Genomic DNA, 6,959 nt, shown 5'->3' with positions numbered 1-6,959 from the left:
TATTCTCTCAAGTCAGCATCTCAGGCTTCTGCCTTTCACATTTAAGCTCTGAGACCACGGAGCAGAGGTCCTGCCCTTCTATTTCCAGCACAGCCTACAAGTACAAGAAAAACGAGGCCTGCTGAACGCCAGCGGCAATGAGGTACTTTATCAGAGAACATGAAGGAGTCAGGCTTTGTCAGCAGTATGTCCCTCACATCTCTTGTTGCATCTGTCCCGACCACGAAGACCCTTGTTCACACTCGGCCTGTTTCCTGCCTGGATCCCTGCCACCTTCGACTGCCTGACTTTCTATCTCTTGCCTCCTGACCCCACTTCAGTGCCAGACGGCTCAGATTGCCACTTCTCAGTTCAACTTGGAGTGGCCTCTGGCTTTCTGCACCCCTTGCCTTTTCTGTGTAGAGCAAGAGAGATCCTCCTAAAAATGGCCTTTCCCCATTGCTCCATTGTTTCCCGTCAAACCTTTCCTCCCTGATTTTGGACTTTTGGTTTGCTTTTCTCCCTAAAATTGCCCCCTACAAGCAAAACCTCAAAGTGACTTCATTACCTCCTGTTTTGGTTTTTTTTTCTTCTTTCCGTTGTGTTTAACATAAATTCATTTCTCTGTCTCTAGAAACGAAAAGCGACATACAACCCAAACCCCAGCACTAGGAGATGGTTTTTTGATGTTTTGGCAGAAAGTCACGGGAGATTAACATGAAAAGGAACTCCAATCTTGCAAACATTTGCTTGTGGACCCCACCATTCACTAATGCACCCCAGTGCTGAGTACTCTGATCTCTTGGTCAAAAACTATGCAGGAGTTTTTGGCTCCCACCTTTCCTCCTCCTAAACCTGAACCAAAATTCCTTTCTTTCTGACCATCTGGTCTCCCCATTTAACTTGGCCAAGCACAGCTTGACAACTCTCCCCCACTGCGATGGCACAAAGGGAAGACAAGGAGCTCTGAAATTCGCCTGATACAGTCTCAGACTTCAATTCCATGCTACTTAGGGTGAAATAAGCCATCAAAGTGATATATTAGGGAACTATGTGCGGCAAAGCCAGGTTCATTCAAAACTAAAGGCAGGGAAGAAACGGATTTAGAATAAGCAGTCCTGGTGCTTTGGGAAGAAAAGACTGGAAATTCTATCCCATTATGCCTGACTTCAAAATAACAAAGGCCAACAACATCTGCATTTTCTTCAGTCAACGGAGGGCTTTTTCAAACAGGAGAACATCAAAGAAGAGCAAAGTGCTAGTTTATATTTGACTCTATTTTCCACGCCCTTTTAGACTGGCTATCACAAATCATCCTCTCCTGCATTTTTGAAGATAGATGAAATGGGATTTATTCAATCAATCATTCGTCTATTCTGCTCATGTTTATTGGATGCCTACAGCAGACGCCGGGCGCTATTCTAGGTGCTGGAGATATAAGACGTCAAAGACAACAGATGAAGTCCCCGAAATCCTTGTGCTTCTGTTGTAATAGGAGAAAAAGACGATGAGCAAATGTGAACAAATAAAGAGTATGTCAGATGGGGAAAGGTGGGGGTAAAAGCAGAAAACAAAAATAAAGCAAGATAAGGGGGACAGAGTCGAGGGGGATGTGCTTTTCTATAGGGTGGTCTCTGATGAAGTGCTGTTTGAGTTGAGCCCTGAGGAACTGAGATGAGCAGATTCCCCCAGGGAGGAGGCTTTCAGAGGCTCAGAAGGAACATTTAGGCAGGAATGTGTTTGGCTGTTAGAAAAGCAGCGAGGAGGCCAGCGTGGCTGAAGCAGAGTAAGCAAGGCAGAGAGCCGTAGGAAATGAGGTCAGAGAGATAAGGGAGACAAGACATGTAAGGCCCCGTCGCAGGCTGCAAAGGCTTGCGCTTCTAGCCCCAATGAGTGGGCAGGCTTTCCACAACTTGTTAAGCAGAACGAGCAATGTGACCCAACTCACATTTCAGAAGGGTTACTCTGGCAGAGACCACACTGTCCCCGGTACCCATTTCCTCTTTCTTGCATAATAATGGAAAACCCAAGTTTTTAGCTGGACACATGGCATCCCAGAATAAAAATAAAGACCATATTTTCCAGCATCTCCTGCAGGTAGTTGTAGCCAGAGAAAAGTCTGACCGGAGGGCGATAAGTATGGTGTGGTGCTTCAGAAAATCATGCCTAAAACATAGGCCATTTATATGTTTTTGCCCTTTTCTTTTTCGCTCTGTTCTTTATCCTCTGCGTGGAATGCATATGTGATGGTTGGAGCATGCTATGTTGGACCGTGAGAACAAGGGCCAGCCCTCTGGACGGGATAATGGTGTGTTGGGAGAATCTGAAGGCCCTGAAGACTTTATGGAGCAGGTCCATGTCTTCCCATCCAAGTGGCCGCCAGACATGTATTTGTGTCTCTGTTTCTGGCAGCCGAGCCTCGTCCTACCTGGCCACTGTGAAGAGAATAAACAAGAAGGATAAAGGCAAAAACAAGGATAATGTCTATTTCATGAATGAGAACGTTGAGGCTTGACAAAGGTAAGTGAAGAACAGTGGGACTGTGGTTAAAAGCATTGGTTTGGAAAGTCAGCAAACCTGCCTCTATTTAAACCGGGCCTCTAACACTTGGTAGCCGGGTAACCTTGGGAAGGCAACCTCCTTAGCCTTACTAAGCCTTGATTTCCTCAACTGTAGCATGGGGGGCAATCACAATACCTACCAGATTATTACTGTGAGCATCGAATACATTATGTGAAAAGGTTTAACCCAGCCTGGCCCAGAGTTGGGCTCCTCCCCGGCAGGGTCCCTGTCCCTCCTCTTCTCACTACCAGTCACATCTCCTGCGCATGCCCAGAAAATAGAGATCCTTCCAAGATTAGCGGACATTGCACGCAATTCAGAGGACACACTTGGGAAAGGAAGAGAGAGAGGAGAAAAAGAAGCGTTGGCCTGTGGATAGGACAGACTTTCAAGTTTTCAGAGGCTCTCCGTTCACAGGAGGAGAACGTCAGTGGTGGCGTTGGCTGCCCGGGCAATCTAAGGGAAGATGGCCAGCAGTTCGCCCTTCAGCCTGGGGTCTGGCGACGTCGGTGCTCCAAGCTGTTCCCACTCTGGCCCACTTCTTAACTCTCCCCTTCTCCATCGTCACCTCTTTCCCCTTCCAAAATAAAAATAGGAGTAGCGAAGAGCTTGGTAAATCATCTGGTTCTCAGGCGGTTTTTCCTTGATGTGACTGAATTTGTCATTGGCCGGGCAGGATGTTTTGAGACTGTGTGGAGAGCACTTTGGATGTTTTCTTTATCTGAGTACTAGGCTTTGGAATGCAAAGCAGCACATACATGTTTCCTTTTTGGTAGCAGATTCTCTTCCTCATTATGTTTTGCTCAGGCTAATATTAAAATGAATTGGCTTCCTCTGACAACAATAAGTGTAATAATAACAGGAAATGGCCCAGAATCACACAACAATAAAAATAGAGCTGGAGGGGAAGCAACAAGACTCTTGAGAACATTTTGCTGCCACACTTTTCCATCCCGTTCCATCCCATCCCACCTCATTTCATCCATCTATCTGCCCATTCATTGATTGAGAACACTGAGTTGATTCAGAAAAGTATGTTTATAACTGGTGAACCTAACCGGGAGGCTGAACAATGCAACCTTTCTTTTAACAGCAGAAATTGGTGAAACATCAGTTACCAAAAATTAGAAAAAAGATATGCTGTCAGTTTCTGTATTAAGATTGACCTGGGGGCGCCTGGGTGACTCAGTGGGTTAAGCTTCTGTCTTTAGCTCAGGTCATGATCCCAGGGTCCTGGGATCGAGCCCCACATCGGGCTCCTTGCTCAGTGGGGAGTCTGCTTCTCCCTCTCCCTCTACCTCTCCCCCTGCTTGTGCTCTCTCATTCTCAAGATTTCTCTCTCAAGATCTCACTCTCAAATAAATAAATCTTGAAAAAAAAAAAAAAAAGATTGACCTGTATTGTGCCTACTACAACTCTTTTATTAAAAAAAGTTGAGTCAAGGGGCACCTGGGTGGCTCAGTCAATTAAGTGTCCAAATCTTGATTTCAGCTCAGGTCATAATCTCAGAGTCATGAGATCGAGCCCCGTGTTGAGCTCAGCATGGAGTCTACTTGAGATTCTCTTTCTCCCTCCCCAGAGACATCTGCCCCTCCCCCTGCTCACGCTCTCTCTGTCAATTGAAAAAAAAAAGAGGGATGCCTGGGTGGCTCAGTTGGTTAAGTGGCTGCCTGGGATTGAGTCCCATATCGGGCTTCTTGCTCAGTGGGGAGCCTGCTTCTCCCTCTGCCTGCTCTGCTTGCTGCTCCCCCTACTTGTGCTCTCTCTCTCTGACAAATAAGTCAATAAAATCTTTTAAAAAATAAAAAAAATTTTAAAAAGGAAGATTGAGTCAAAGTAATACACTTCCATTAATTATGTTCTACATTGAAGGCTCTGATAAGTTCTGTAGAAAAGCAAATCTGGCTAAATTTGTCTAACTTAACAAGGCCCAAATTTAATCGACTGTGGAACTTTTTTCCTTTTTCATTGACTACTTACAAATTTTGGAATCAGGATTACAGGATATACACCTTTCAAGGTTTTAGTTCTAAAGGGAATGTTCTACTTAGTGTTCTGAATGCTGCTTCCTAGACATTTGGTCTTCATATAATGTTCCTCAACTGTGTTAGCTGGTTGTTTAGGCCTCCATAAGCAAAGAGGTTATTCTCTTACCAACAGTGTACTTTGTTCATCAATATGTTGAACTTAATTCAACCAGAAATTTGGAAGGTAAAATGCCTTTGCCTTTGCAAGCTGATAACCACTGTCTTGACCTCACCCAGTCGGGTATACATTCAGAAGGAGGGAAAGGAGATATCTGTGCTCCAAAGTACTTTCTTTTCTTCCCTCCCTAGACAGGAAGTCCTTGGTTCCATTTCTACCACAGGATGGGACCTCAGGCCAACTCACTTCATACCACACACAGCCCCTCCTTGTTTGCACTAAGAGCCAGTAACAATCTCTTCTCTTACCTACATCTGGAGGATGGAGGATCCTTTGTAAAACCACCAAGGACTCACAGGGCAAACGGATGGGCGAAGAGTCTAACCTGTGTGTGTATTAAATGAGGTGACAGAAGACATGGCCTAGGTCAGAGTTCGGGGAAAGCCAGTGTGGGTGTGCTCAGCTGGCCCAGGTCTATCCAGTACGCTTGGTACACAGCAAGCCACGATCAGTGAGCATGTGTGATTAATGACAATTGCCAGAAAGGATCATGCACAGAACCAAAGCTCAGCTAAGACCAGAAGGGGTCAGCCTGTGGACACAAAGGCTTTTTATTAGGTGAGACATCTGTTCCGATCTCTGTTGCCAATTAGGTTGTCATTAGACTCAGCCAACACTTATCAATAGCAGAGATGCCATTGAGAGGAGACATTAACACCTTCACCACTAACTGTAAATCAGGGCTGCTCTGGTTGTCTGTGAGTATCTGCAAAACACTTCCCTCTGACTTTTCCAACTAGGGGTCTCCTCTGTTCCTGGAATGATGCAGAGCCTGAGCAGTTGTCTGGAGACCCAGGCCCGGAGATCTCAGTGAGAGCTTCCAGGCAAAGGTAATGAGCCCCATGGCAAATTTCATACCAAAACGTTTACGTTTTTCTTTTTAAAGTAACACACACGTAGTAAAAGATCTAAAATCTTACAACAATCAAAGGGAAGGGCATACATGTTACCTAGAATGTCACAATCCTGATACATGTCTTTCCAGGTTTTTTTCTTGGCATTTGCTTTTTATTTCCACAGAGTTGACATTATGCCACTCCTGGTGGAAAAGCCATTATTTCATTCCACTCCGGCCCCACCGGCCCCCTGGAGATTCTCCAAGCACACCAGGCATGTTTGCATCTCCTGGCCCTTTGCACTGGCTGTTCCCTCTTCGTGGAATGTTCTTCTCCTAGATATACCAGTGACTAACTCCCTCATCTTCTCCAACTCACAGCTCAAATGTCACCTCCTCCAAGACTTCCTGACCCACAAGCTGAAATAACTGCTTCCTTTTTCATTCTTCTATTCCCTTGCTCTGCTTTATTTTTTTTTCAGTGCATAACACCACCTGATGTACCCGGAGTTGTCTGTTTCTTGCAGGCATTCTCTGCTGCAATTTAAGCACCAGGAAGGTAGATGTTTTGTTTAGTTCATCCCTGAATGTCCACAGTCTAAAGCAGTGACTGGTCTATAGTAGGTGCTCAATAAATAGCATTGAATGAGTGAATAAATTTTGTTTTGTAACTTGCTTTCTTCTTCTATAACAATATGGTACAGAACTTTCAGGTCCCTAAGTATTTCTCAACAACCCATCTTTTAAGACTATGCCAGATTCCACATTATGGCTCCACAGTAACATACTTAATTGGTCCCCTTGGGAGAACATTTAGGTTAATTGCTCCCCACCACTCCTTCTCCCCCCATGTTTAAATATGTATAGGGCATTGAAAGCATTTAAGTGATTTTTCTATGCTGGGAAAAACTTGTCCTTAAAATGTAGTTGGAGGTTAGAACTGGGGAAAGTGATCATCAGTAAGCCTTTGACCGAAGAAGGAGCTTAAATTTTTCTGATGGAAAAGTTGAGGAAGAGGAGGACGCATGCCTCGTCAGCAGGATGGGTCGCATTGGTGTTGGTGCTCTGTGATGTGACAGTCACCTCACATGTGGCTCTACACAAGTACGTACAGCTCGTAGAAAAGAAGAAAGTACATAGGGATATGTGGGTGCAAAGGGCTGAATCATGTCCCTTTAAAATTCACTTGGTGAAGCCCTAGCAGAAAGGACTCACAATGTGCCTGTGTTTAGAGACAGGGTCTTTAGAGAAGCAATTAAGGTACAATGAGGTCATTAGGATGGGCTTGAATCCAGTCTGACTGGTGTCCTCACAACAAGAGGAAATTCACACACAAAAAGAGACACATGAAAAGGAAGACCGTGTGGGGACACAGTGA

The 6,959-nt window shown here is 45.0% G+C and overlaps 1 long non-coding RNA gene across 1 annotated transcript; it reads left to right on the top strand.

Annotated features, from left to right (window-relative positions):
- Positions 1–1,748: 1,748 nt before the first annotated feature.
- LOC103676474 lies at positions 1,749–6,212 on the top strand. The gene is made up of 3 exons (XR_572143.2): positions 1,749–2,499; positions 5,487–5,576; positions 5,767–6,212. It is a non-coding gene; the product is annotated as an uncharacterized LOC103676474 (long non-coding RNA).
- The last annotated feature ends 747 nt before the right edge of the window (positions 6,213–6,959 follow it).

Source organism: Ursus maritimus, unplaced genomic scaffold (genome assembly GCF_017311325.1).
Source record: "Ursus maritimus isolate PB19 unplaced genomic scaffold, ASM1731132v1 scaffold_21, whole genome shotgun sequence".
Lineage (NCBI taxonomy): Eukaryota > Metazoa > Chordata > Mammalia > Carnivora > Ursidae > Ursus > Ursus maritimus.
The sequence above is the reverse complement of the archived record's forward strand: the minus strand, read 5'-3'. Positions and strand labels throughout refer to the sequence as shown.